Source organism: Lampris incognitus, unplaced genomic scaffold, assembly GCF_029633865.1.
Source record: "Lampris incognitus isolate fLamInc1 unplaced genomic scaffold, fLamInc1.hap2 H_2, whole genome shotgun sequence".
In the NCBI taxonomy this organism is placed as follows: domain Eukaryota; kingdom Metazoa; phylum Chordata; class Actinopteri; order Lampriformes; family Lampridae; genus Lampris; species Lampris incognitus.
This window is the reverse complement of record NW_026611077.1, coordinates 1,464,616-1,476,390: the sequence shown is the minus strand read 5'-3', so window position 1 is coordinate 1,476,390 and position 11,775 is coordinate 1,464,616. Positions and strand designations below refer to the sequence as shown.

At 44.4% G+C, this 11,775-nt stretch overlaps 1 long non-coding RNA gene across 1 annotated transcript; it reads left to right on the top strand.

Moving 5' to 3' along the window:
- The first annotated feature begins 8,784 nt into the window (after positions 1-8,784).
- Positions 8,785-11,775, top strand: LOC130131972 (uncharacterized). Its single transcript, XR_008812427.1, has 4 exons — positions 8,785-8,834; positions 9,178-9,228; positions 11,454-11,521; positions 11,739-11,775. It is a non-coding gene; the product is annotated as an uncharacterized LOC130131972 (long non-coding RNA).

Here is an 11,775-nt window from a genome sequence, read left to right as displayed (position 1 = left end):
TCAAACTGTTTCGCCCATGGAGGTCTGCGGTGCGCTTGGACAGCTTCCACTTCATGCGACGATTCAACTGCGGCCTCACCACAGAGCACCACCCTCTGTATGGCACCTTTTGCGCCAAGCTTTCCTCCTGCATCTTCGAATGGGATCAGGGGGATGTGCAATGCCTGGCGGAGGCCAAGAGAGTGGAGTGGAAGAGCAGCCATGGTGGACACACTCCCACTGAGGCTCAGCTCATGGCCACCATCAGCCCAGGGGAGCTGAAGAAACATTGTAGGAGGAGGACGCGTACAGTGCAGGAGAGCCATACCATGATTTCAGGGCTGCTGGAATTAGTGTGGGAGCTGACCGACACCTCAGGGCTGCGTCTGGTGAACTCTGACAGCATGCGCCATGTGTGGGCGGTGCAGCAGAAGCACCTGGAGTGCCTCCAAGACCCTGAAGGTGTTGCACTGTACACAAAGGTGGGGACACTCCAGAAGGGCGGCAAAGAGCTGGACGTCTTTAGATGTGCTAGGGGGTCCTCCTCCCTGGAGAGTTTTCACCGCCACCAGTGTGCTTTTATCCCAGGTACATTCAAGTCTCAATGTTGTATGTCATTCTTTTAAAAAAAAATATTTTCTATGTTATGACAGAGAATGTGCTTTAATTATTCAAAATAACACAGTAATTACCACTGTCTTCAATAGGTATTCATATGTATTCACTTTATCATAATGGTTGACTGAACCAAGCATTTTGTTTCTTAGGCTGGCAGAGCAATGCCATGCACACCCAAATGTACATGCTGGAGGGGGTATCAAGGTGGAACATGGGCCGGGCCAAGGAGGCAGTAGCTGTGGTGGGGGCCTCAACCCTCAGGACCTTTGATGTCCGTTTGATATCCCACCTCAACAGCATGAGCCAGCGGGTCCTTGGTTGTGCTCTGGATCCAGAGTTCAGCCCACCCGGGAAACCTACTGGTAAGAGACCTCTCACAGCAACACTGGTGGACCTGAGTATTACATACCCTCCTACTTTATTTTTTCTTCTTAGACACCCCCCTACTCAGAGGACATGCATTTCTTGGGTGTGAAGATTGTGCTGTACATGTAGGAAATGTGTGCATGTACGTATGTCCTTTCCTCATTGTGTTTATACTGGTTACAGGGGAGCGCATTGCTGTGGAGTATCTATTGGCCCAGTCCAACAGAGGCGACCTTGCTCCGCAGCAGACGCCCGAAATCCCCACGGAGGTTCTTGAGGAGGACCAACGTGAACCAGACGCCACTGTGTGCCAGCCAGGTGATATTTGGGCTTGTGATCACTGGGACGAGGGGGACCCTGTCGCCACTCTGTGCCAGGCAGCTGAGCTTGGGGTTGGTGATCCGGATCCTCCAAGTTCTGTGGAAGCGCAGGTGTTGCTGGAGGGTGACACTGAACCTGGACCCGTCATCGAGGAGGTCAGTAACACCTTACTTTGTAACACTTAACTCAAAAACAAAATATTTAGCTGAAGTAAAACTGGTTACATTTTAATAAGATATATGAATGTAAAAGCAACATTGCTCACATAATTAGAAACAAAAGTTTACATTTATTTGCTTGTTTTTTTTTGTTTTTTTTTCTAACTTATCACTTTTCAGAAAAGCCAGTGTGACTCCAGAGGCGTTGCGGGCTGGGAGGCGGTTGATGCCCTGGCGGCCTACCTGGTTGTGCTGGACCGCACCATCACTGCCTTATCAGCCAAGGAGGAGGCGGACATCGTCGGCCTGTACACTGCTCTCCATGCCATGGACAAGGCACCTTCAAGGTACAAAATAGAAATGACTTTGCACACCATAATTACACAAACACTCCATTGAGCAAATGACGAGTGTATGGATGTTCTCTTTCACCATTTAGGTACACCCAGAAGGCGAGGAAGGCAGGGCATGCGTCAGGAGGCCCTTGGAGAGCACCCAGGAAGCCAAGTGGCTCTGCTCCTGGACAGCAGGTGGCAGAGAGGTGACTGGCCACAATTTGCAATCATTTTGATTCAATACAAATCATTGAATAACAGACTGCACTTGTCATTGTGAAAAGCAATTATTAAGTGCTAATTGGGCTGTTATTTTATTGCAATCCCTACTTGACATTGCCGACTGGTTCTTCATTACTTTACAACCTTGTTCACAGTCCAGATCATATCATCCTTCTCTCCCACAGACTATACATGACTCATGGCCAAGCAGCCCACCACCCTGCAGTCCACAGGGTCAGTGAGTGTGTTTGCCTCAGACTTGCCAAAGAGTTTGAGCAAGCACGCAACAGGTCCAAGGACACAAAGGGAAAAACACTGCCCATCCCTCAGTCCATTGTCAGCGTGTACAGCCACCTCAAACAGCTGCTGGAGGACAGTAGGGTTATCCTGGACCAGACCAACTTGGTTCTGGTCCCGGTTAACAACATCACTGTCTCTTCCTGGTGAGTGTTATTTTGGTTACCTTTCCCATGCAGTCAAGATGGTATATAAATGCATGCTTGTTAGAAAATATGTAATAAACTTAGTAGGATAGACCATATGTATAAAATAATTAATGTTTGTCTTGTAGGCTGCTTAGGAGGGATAAAAGGAAGGACAGGGACATGCTGCTGCAGGGCACTGTTCTTCCCACACAGCTGCACCTGGCCGAGGAGTCACTCCCTGCAGCGAACACGCTTGCGGACGCCCCTGTGAAGCATGCACATGAGGCAATGAAATTTGAGGAGCCTGAGAACCACGAGGGGGAAGCGTTTGCCCGCCAGCGCTCTCTGGCGGCAAACAGGCCTGTGGGGTACCCACCATTTCCACCTTCCGTGTTCCATCCACCTCCCCCATTCCCTCCACAATTCCGGCCAGCTCCTCAGTACGAGCAAGCTCCTCAGTACCAGCAAGCTCCTCCGTTCCAGCCAGCTCCTCAGTTCCAACCAGCTGCAGAGTGCCCTCAGCCAAGGCAACGTGCCTGGAGACTGCAGAAAGCTGCCCAGGAAGATACGGAGCTAGTGGCTAGGGGCGAACCACCATGGAAGCGGCTGGTAAAGGAACAGTACCACTACACCTGCAAGCAGTGTGGCCAGCCAAAAAATAAAATGACTGGACACACCCAGCTGAGGGGGCGGTGGTACTGTCCAGCCTCAGGACTGTCCCTGGCTCAGTGGATGAGCAGTTTGTAAGTTTAAGTTTGCAGATGACACCACAGTCATTGGCCATATCACCAACAATGATGAGATGGCCTACAGAGACGAGATTGAGCACCTCACATCATGGTGTATGTTACGGCCCCAGTGCCGTGTGTTGTGTACAGTTACCCTCATATACAAACCTAGGGTTTGTATTTATGAGGCGGGGTGTTACGGCCCCAGTACCATGTTGTGTATGCGATTACCCTCTCGTATACAAACCTAGGGTTTGTACTTATGTGAGGGGGTGTTACGGCCCTAGTGCTATGTGTCTGTAATTTTCCCTCTCCAGGTAATGCCCTGTCTCCTGTGTCTGTAATTTTCCCTCTCCAGGTAATGCACCGCCTCCTGCGGAACTGCTGATTGAGCCCAGGTGACCCCAATTCCTGGATATACCTTGGAGAGAGACACACAACAGTGCCAGTGGGCCATTGTTGGCAGCCAGAGAGTGAGAGAGAGACGGCCAGTGGGCCATTGTTGTCAACCAGAGAGCAAGCTCTTGTGTCAGTACTCTATACTCCTTGAGAAGGAGGGTGAAACCTTTGTTAGTGTTCTTGTTTCTTTCGTTTCGGTTTGATCTCAGTTTGTTTTGTTATCTAAGCCTGGATAGTTAAGATCCAGCATCTTCAGTTGCCCTTTCTTATTGTATATAGGGTTAGTTTTGTCAATAAATCTATGTTTTTACACCAGGTTCTACCTCCCACCTTTCTTATTCCCCCGGGACACTTTTATTTTCTTTGTTACTTCCCCCCCCATCCCCTGGACCTTTAACGGGGAACGTAACAGTGTACTACCAACAATCTTTTCCTTAATGTGCAGAAGTCAAAGGAGCAGATTGTGGACTTCAGGAGGTCTAGAAGTTGCAGCCACTCCCCCATTCACATCAATGGGGTAGAAGTGGAGCGTGTTTCCAACTTTACATTCCTTGGAGTCCACATCAGTGAGGACCTTTCGTGGACATTAAACACCCAGGCCCTTGTGAAAAAGGCCCAACAACGCCTGCATTACCTGAGGAGGCTGAGGAGCGCCCGTCTACCCCCCAAAATTTTCACCAACTGCTACCACTGCACCATGGAGAGCATCCTGACCATCTGCATCTCCGTGTGGTACAGCAACTGCACCTCAGCAGACCAGAAAGCTCTGCAGCGGGTCGTCAAGGTGGCCCAGCATATCACCGGTACCCAGCTCCCAGGCATAAAATACATTTATCACAAACGCTGCCTTCGAAGGGGTCTGACCATCAGCAGAGATCCCACCCACCCCAACCATGGACTGTTCTTCCCCCCTGCGCTCTGGGAGGCGCTACAGGAGCCTCAGAGCCCCGCACTACCAGGCTCAAAAACAGCTTCTTTCCACAAGCTGTTGCCTGCCTGAACCTGGCTACCAACTGAATTTACCAACCACTGTTCTGCCGACGAGATTATCGAGTATAGATTATGACTAATTGATGACTTAATTGATTATGCCTAATGACTACTACAAACTGTTCTCTTCTCTAACATGTCTTTTCTCTCTCTCTGAATGATGTCTTCTCTTTTTCTGTGTTTGAATGGTGTCATGTGAGTCTCTCTTGCGTGCATGGGCAGTCGGTTCTCCTCCCAGGTCTCTGGTGATGGTGGTCGCCATTTTGATGCTCCTCACATAAGTTTTTATTTTTTTACATGATGATGCTAGTCGCGTGGCTTGGGTCCTGGACTGTTCCATTGGCATGTGGACACTGCTTGGCATTCTGTGTATCATGTTCTTCATAAATTTTATGTCCATTATAATTTTGTTATCCTCTGTCTTGGGAGACAGATCCCTCCTCTGGTGCTCTCCCTGAGGTTTCTTCCTATTTTTTCTCCCTGTTAAAGGGTTTTTTTTAGGGAGTTTTTCCTCATCCGATGAGAGGGTCTAAGGACAGGATGTTGTGTTGTGTCTAAGGACAGGATGTTGTGTTGCTGTTAAGCCCACTGAGGCAAATTTGTAATTTGTGATATTGGGCTTTACAAATACAATTGTTTTGATTTTGAATGTCTAGATATTTTTAAATATGTTGTACTCCAGCTCTCTTTTAACTTATTTTTAGCTTTTGCTCTTATGTGTGTATATATATTATATTGTGTTTGCTGTTTACAGAAGTCTAATATTGAAACTTTTAAAATTTTCATAAGTTAAGTTGCTCTTTATAACCTTTTTACCTTCATGTTTAATAAACTAATCAAATGCATTTCATTTCATCGTTCATGATTTCATTACACAGTTAAAGCATTGCCTAATAGGCTCACATCCCGCAAGAGATGTGAAAATAAAAGTGATGATATCCCTTGCAATAAGTGTGGAAGTGTGTGAAAACAATGTTGAAATGAGTTTCAGCTCAGACTACAAGAGCGCGAATTGGAAAGACGCATATCTCCCCACCCACCTCTGGCTATATTTGCTGTTTTCAAAGACCACTGCATTGCTTTTGTGGACATAATCCTCATCAGTTCTGTTATTTATATATATATATATATATATATATATATATATATATATATATATATATATATATATATATTAAATTTGTTTCTAGTTTATGGCCAACAGAGTCTCACACGTTTTCGTTAAATACATACGAATTTAATCAAATACATTTCGTGACTATATACGAAAAGAACGTATCAATATAACGGGCGTCGACTTCCTGGTTCCCGGTTTACGTTGTCTGGCTATAGTTTTCCGGTGGAAACAACCACATGTTTTATTTGGAGGAAATAAAATAAAATAGATGGCTGGATTACGTTTATTTGGTCCAACCGAGTAACGTTACGGAGAAACGGTAGTTAATGGTAGCCGTCAGTACGTGAATGACGTTATTTCGCGAATAGTGGGGACGAGCGGGCGGTCTGTGTATTATTGATATAATGTGAATTCTTACTTAATGTCGTAAACTGTCTATTTATTTAATTTGCCTCGGCGAAGTTAACATAGCAGCCATGTATGTGGCAACACAGGTTGAATTGCTGGTAGCCCACATTTTACATAGTAGTTAAAAGGTACCGTATAGACTTGTGTGCGCGCATCTACTGCATTCTAGAACGGCAACACAAAACGTGCACTGTAATAATAATAATAATAATAATAATAATAATAATAAGCAGTATCTTTAGGAAGGGATCGAGCGACCAAGGGAACAACGGAGGAAGGACACGTTGTTATTGGAACTACACCTTCGCGCGCCAATCTCAATGTCCCATGCGCACAACGGCGCTGCGCTCATTGCGACGTCGACTCTGGTAAGTTGAAGACGTGTCCATCAGGCTTTATCTTACGCATATAGTAGCATGTGCAGTTCTGTTTGAGAGCGTTTTGGCTACAATACACACGTTTCTGCCATGTTACTCATTTGTTTGTCAAAGTATGGCCTAAACGTTTGGTCCAAATAGTTAATGAGAGTGGAATTAGATCGCTAATAATGTCAGCTAGCTAGCATGCTAGCAAGCATGTTAGCTAGCTAGCATAGTCCGCAGAGCTAATGCGTTGCAAAGTGGGGAAGGGGGTTGCTATTTTTTGGAGAATGGAGAGCCTCACAAATGACTTTTTCTGGCTAACACAACAATTTCGTGTAACTGACTTGCTAACCTAGTTGACTAACAGTCCTTATAGCTTGTACATAGCAATAGCATGACATGAGCCCATGTTTCGCCACGAGTTGCTAGCTCATAGCTGCATTAGCCAACTCGGATCACCAGTATACTGTAGCTCGAGCGGTCGGAGAAGATGAGGGTTTCTCTAACCTCCAAAAAAAGACAACATTGGATGAGTATTACTGTATGTGGCAATATAGTATTCAGCCCTCTTTTCCTTGTCATTGCAGCTCCAGTCAGTCATTGTTTTTGCCCCACCCTTGGATCACTCAATATTATTAAACCCAAAGGCTCTTTTAAGAGCCAACCTCTGTCATTCTGTCTGTCTGTCCTTCCGCCCACCCATCCATCCATCCATCTCTCTGTCACTCTTTTGTCTATCCGTCCCTCTCTCACACTCTTGTATTTCCAACATCTGTCCATCTGTTCGTCTCTACCCTGTCTGTCTGTCTGTGTCCGTCTATCCATCTGTCTGTTTGTCTGTCTGCCTCCCTCTCTCGTTCTCTCACTCTTAGTTGGTCTGTCAAAAATGAGTGTTCCCACAAAAAAAGCTTCCAACAAAAAGACTTGCACTTTCTGCAAGGGTGTCTTGTTTTGTGCAGCAAAAGTGTGTTGCCACTGCAAGAGGGACCAGCCTAAAAAGCAGTGGCTGCAGAAAAAGCTACAGAATTTTGATGCCAAGCGGGAGGACTGGCTAAGTCGCCTACAGAAAAATCACAATACCGCATCCTTAAAGGATGAAGCCATGTTGTTGGTATGTAGGTTATTTGGATAAATATTTCATTGAGTTGAACTTAATCTGACAAAGGATGGACACTGCATCATTCTCATAATTTTCCAAATCTGCACAGCCCTTTAGAACCTTTGTATGAGCTATTGCAGTATAAATGACTTGCAACCTAAACATACACAGCCTCAGCGTTGTGGCTGTCAATGAGAGAGACAAATATTATTGAAAGAAGGGCTGATAGTCAGTGATTATTTTGGATGATCATATTTTAGATGTAGTTCTGCTACTACATGTCCTGCAACCTTGACAGTAGAAGTAGCCTAAAAGGCCTTCTGGTATTCAATTAATTCAATAATACAATTTACATTTCCCTCTGTCCAGCTACATTTTTGTTTTGTTTTGACTATTGTGCCTATGATCGCGGCACAGCCATTCTGATATTCATCTTATCATAGAATGGCTTCGAGTGTTGCTATTGCATATTGTATTGACTATATTAACCTTCATACTGGATCCTTAATGTCATTCCAGCTTGAGAAACTCCAGGCTGTGGGGTACAGACCCACTCTTCTCCTCGGCAAGCCAAGCAAAAAGAAGCTTTTTGACTGTGAGATCCTACTTCCCCCTTCCAGGCTCACAATCATGCTCAAGCAATGGTCAAAAAATTTGAGGGGATGTATGACATGGTCTGTGAAGGTAAGATCAATTTATTTTGAAGTCATAATTCAAAAATAATGTATCATTTTTCTGTGACTAATACGAATACTTGTTCACCTTCTTTTTGCACAGGCTGGGTCCCTGGTTGCAGTGATGAACATAGCTTAATTGAGGAGGTCTGTTTGGATATTCTGTTTGCATTGTATATATAGCCTTGGGGGTGGCTGTGGCTCAGGAGGTAGAGCAGGTTGTCCAATGATTGGAGGGTTGGGTTTGGATAAAAGTGCTATATAAGCGCTATTTATCATATATATTGAATTCCAAACATCACTGTACATACATTTGCACTGTATCGCTGTAATTTTCACTGTTATGACACGTCAATGTATTATTTTCTGAATGCACTAATTGACCAAGTCAATTCCTCTTAGGTGAAAGCCTACGTGGCAACAATAAAACTCATTCTGATTTTCACAGACATCAGACCTTGTGACCCTGAATCTGACAGCTGTAGACCCGGAGGAACCCATGGTCCACACCACACCCATGGAGGCACTTGAGGATCCCATGGTCCACGCCACATCCCACGGAGGCACTTGAGGATCCCATGGTCCACGCCACACCAACGGATACACTAAAACCTGTTGAATCGGGAGAAGAAGGTACCAGAGAGTGTTGACATTTCTATAATGCCTATGAATACCTACAGGATGTTTTTGTTTACAACCTCATCATCTCTTTTTTTTATTCAGTCGTCACAAACTCACTGGGAGACCTCACTGATCACTACAGTAATTATTTGTCTCACTTTGCCTTCATTTTACCTGGAATCTAGAGAGGCCAGGCTGAGGCCAGGCTGATTAGGAGTGAAGCATGTGAGCTTCCAAGAGTATGCTGGTTTAATGGGGTACACAGCTAAACTTCACAGGAACCGTCCAGCTGTGATGACCAGTTTAATATGATAAATTAAATATTAAGAGCACTTTATCTTTCTCAAACCCACAGCTATCTCCACCAGATCCTCCTCAGCCTCAAGGAGGGGGGAGAAAAGGACAGGTATGTACAGAATGTTAAGACTGTGAGTAGATATTTCTCTGTGAAATCTGAGAAAATGTGTACATTCTCTAGTCAAGGCCAATCCCCAGGGCACCTGGAGTGACATAAGAACTGATCTCAGTGTACCATAGAAGAATTATGAGTTTCCTAGGACACCGAAGTGAGAAATTAAGTCTTGGAAATCTGTGTCCGTATGCCTTATAGAGCCTGTAGTTTCAGAGTGAAGAGGTTGCCATCTAATAATTGCAAATCTGATTGAAATTTGAATGCTTGTGCCATTTTAAAAATATTGAAGCATCTCCTGTAAATACAAAATCTCACCCACAGTTGTCTGTAGGCCAAGGGAGGCTAAAAAGCCAACAAATGTTAGGTTTTCACTATGTCTACTGCATAATCATCGCTCAAGGTATTACCAGATTTTTCAGCCTTTGATCATAACTCTTACGTTTTTCGTTGACCTCTCACCTACTGTATAGTCTGTTTGCCTAGTTGCAATCAACATGAGTTTATTCTGCTGATTCCTATAGACCCTTTTCCTAGTATCCATTTAAACATGTCATACCAGGGTAAACACAAATGGCCCTGTTCTATTTAGGGTAATTCATACAATCATTCTGAATCCTAAGACTTGAGAGTGTCACCTTTCAAATGAGCCTAACATCATGACTGTAGCCTAAAAGTATGAGGTATTATGGGTATGTCATTTCAGGAAAAAACATTAGAAAGGGGTGATTGTTAATCAGTTACACCTACCCTACTATCACACGTCAAAATGGCTGCTGGGGAAAGGGGTCATTGTCGTTCAATAGGGTTGGTTGTCTTAATAAGCATCCACAATAATCTGAGTAAAAATAAACATTCAGAACTATTAGAAAACCCAGTTCAAAAACGTCTCATTTTGCTGTTCAGACAATTTCTCAAGACTAGGTGGGCGTGGGCATGGCCGATTACATTTTGATTGACAGCTCCCTGTTCCAATGGTTACGTACAACAATGGCAGCAGCTACTTTTCATGTTGTCCAGCCCTATAGAGACAGAGCGCATTGAAGTCCTGCTCCCACCGTAGGGTAAAACAGTATTATCGTTCCATTGATTCTGTATTGCGTGAGGTGCCTCCCTTCGCTTCCATCTGCTAGAAAGCAACATCACATTGTCTAAAAGGTTATGTGTATATAAACTAGCCTACACCAAGAGGGTAACGAACCCGCCACTAAGTTTGTATAATCCGCCAAACCGAAAAACTGCCTTTCAAAAAGACAAAAGTGGATCCACCACCAGGCACAGTGCAATGCTGAGGAACAACGGCTTTGCCAATCGTGTAGCCTAAATGTGTTGTCAAAACGCGTAGCCTAAATGTGTTGTCAAAACGTGTAGCCTAAATGTGTTGTTGAAATGTGCGCTGCATATGCGGCTGCTGTTCCTGACAACAACACCGCGGCTCCCCAGACACGTGGTCCACTGTTTCTCCACCAGTTAGGGAATAAAAGAATGACACGTTGTCACCGATAGATGTGCACCCGGGGACAGCACAGAGAGGCATGACGGGGAGCGGGAGATAGATAGAAAAGGTTAGAAAGACTCAGACTCATCACTGTTTTTCAAGCAACAAGCAAGACAGTGTTGGGGGTGGGACAACTGTCGTGAATTTGTTCATGATTGGTTGGATTTATGACGCCATAAACTGTGACCATAACCCCGCCCATTTCAACCCTACTGAAACAAACACTACAAAATAAAAAATGACAATATTACGGATTCGGATTTAAACGAATTTCTAATACTTCGAGATGCTTATTATTATGTACATAGGACCCTCAATTACGTAATTAGAAGGACATTGTGGATCTGGGTTGCCAGGGGCTTTAAATTCTAGAAGACCACATTCTGTTAACAAAACCATTTGGCATCTCTTTCACCCATTGGCCGAGCTACCGCTTCATTTTTCAATGAAATCTTTCTTAATTAATCACTAAAAGCTTCAGCACTTCACTTCGAAGTGGCCAGAGACCACACAGGAGTACAAGCGGACCAGTGTGTGGTTGTTTGTTGCATAGTCTGGTATGATTGAGGTGTTCTCATCTCTCAAAACATACCATGGTGATGTTGAATGCCATCCAGTGTTCAAACAGACTAAATGTGAAAGCTGTTGGACATTTGTAATTTCACCTCTCCATTTGGTCATCACAACTCCACGCTTTACTAATGTATGCTTTTGCTTTTTTCAGAGTGCTCCTATCACAGTGGGCTGGAGGTTTTCCCTATCTGGAGTGTGAACACTACCAGAGTGAGAAAGGTTAGAAAGACATAAGATAAGATGCAAGACCTTTCAATTATATTATCCTCGCTGTGACACTACGTAGCATTGTTAATGCAAACTATTAGGCTTTTTAAGCATAGACATAGCATTTTTTGTATCAATTCTGGAAATAATTAATCATACACCAACGTTGCACCAATGTTCCTTACTCAATTGGTAACTCATTCTTTATTTTTCTCTCTCCCCTCAATAGGGCAAAGCAGAGATTTTTGTGGACTGGCAGCCCTGCC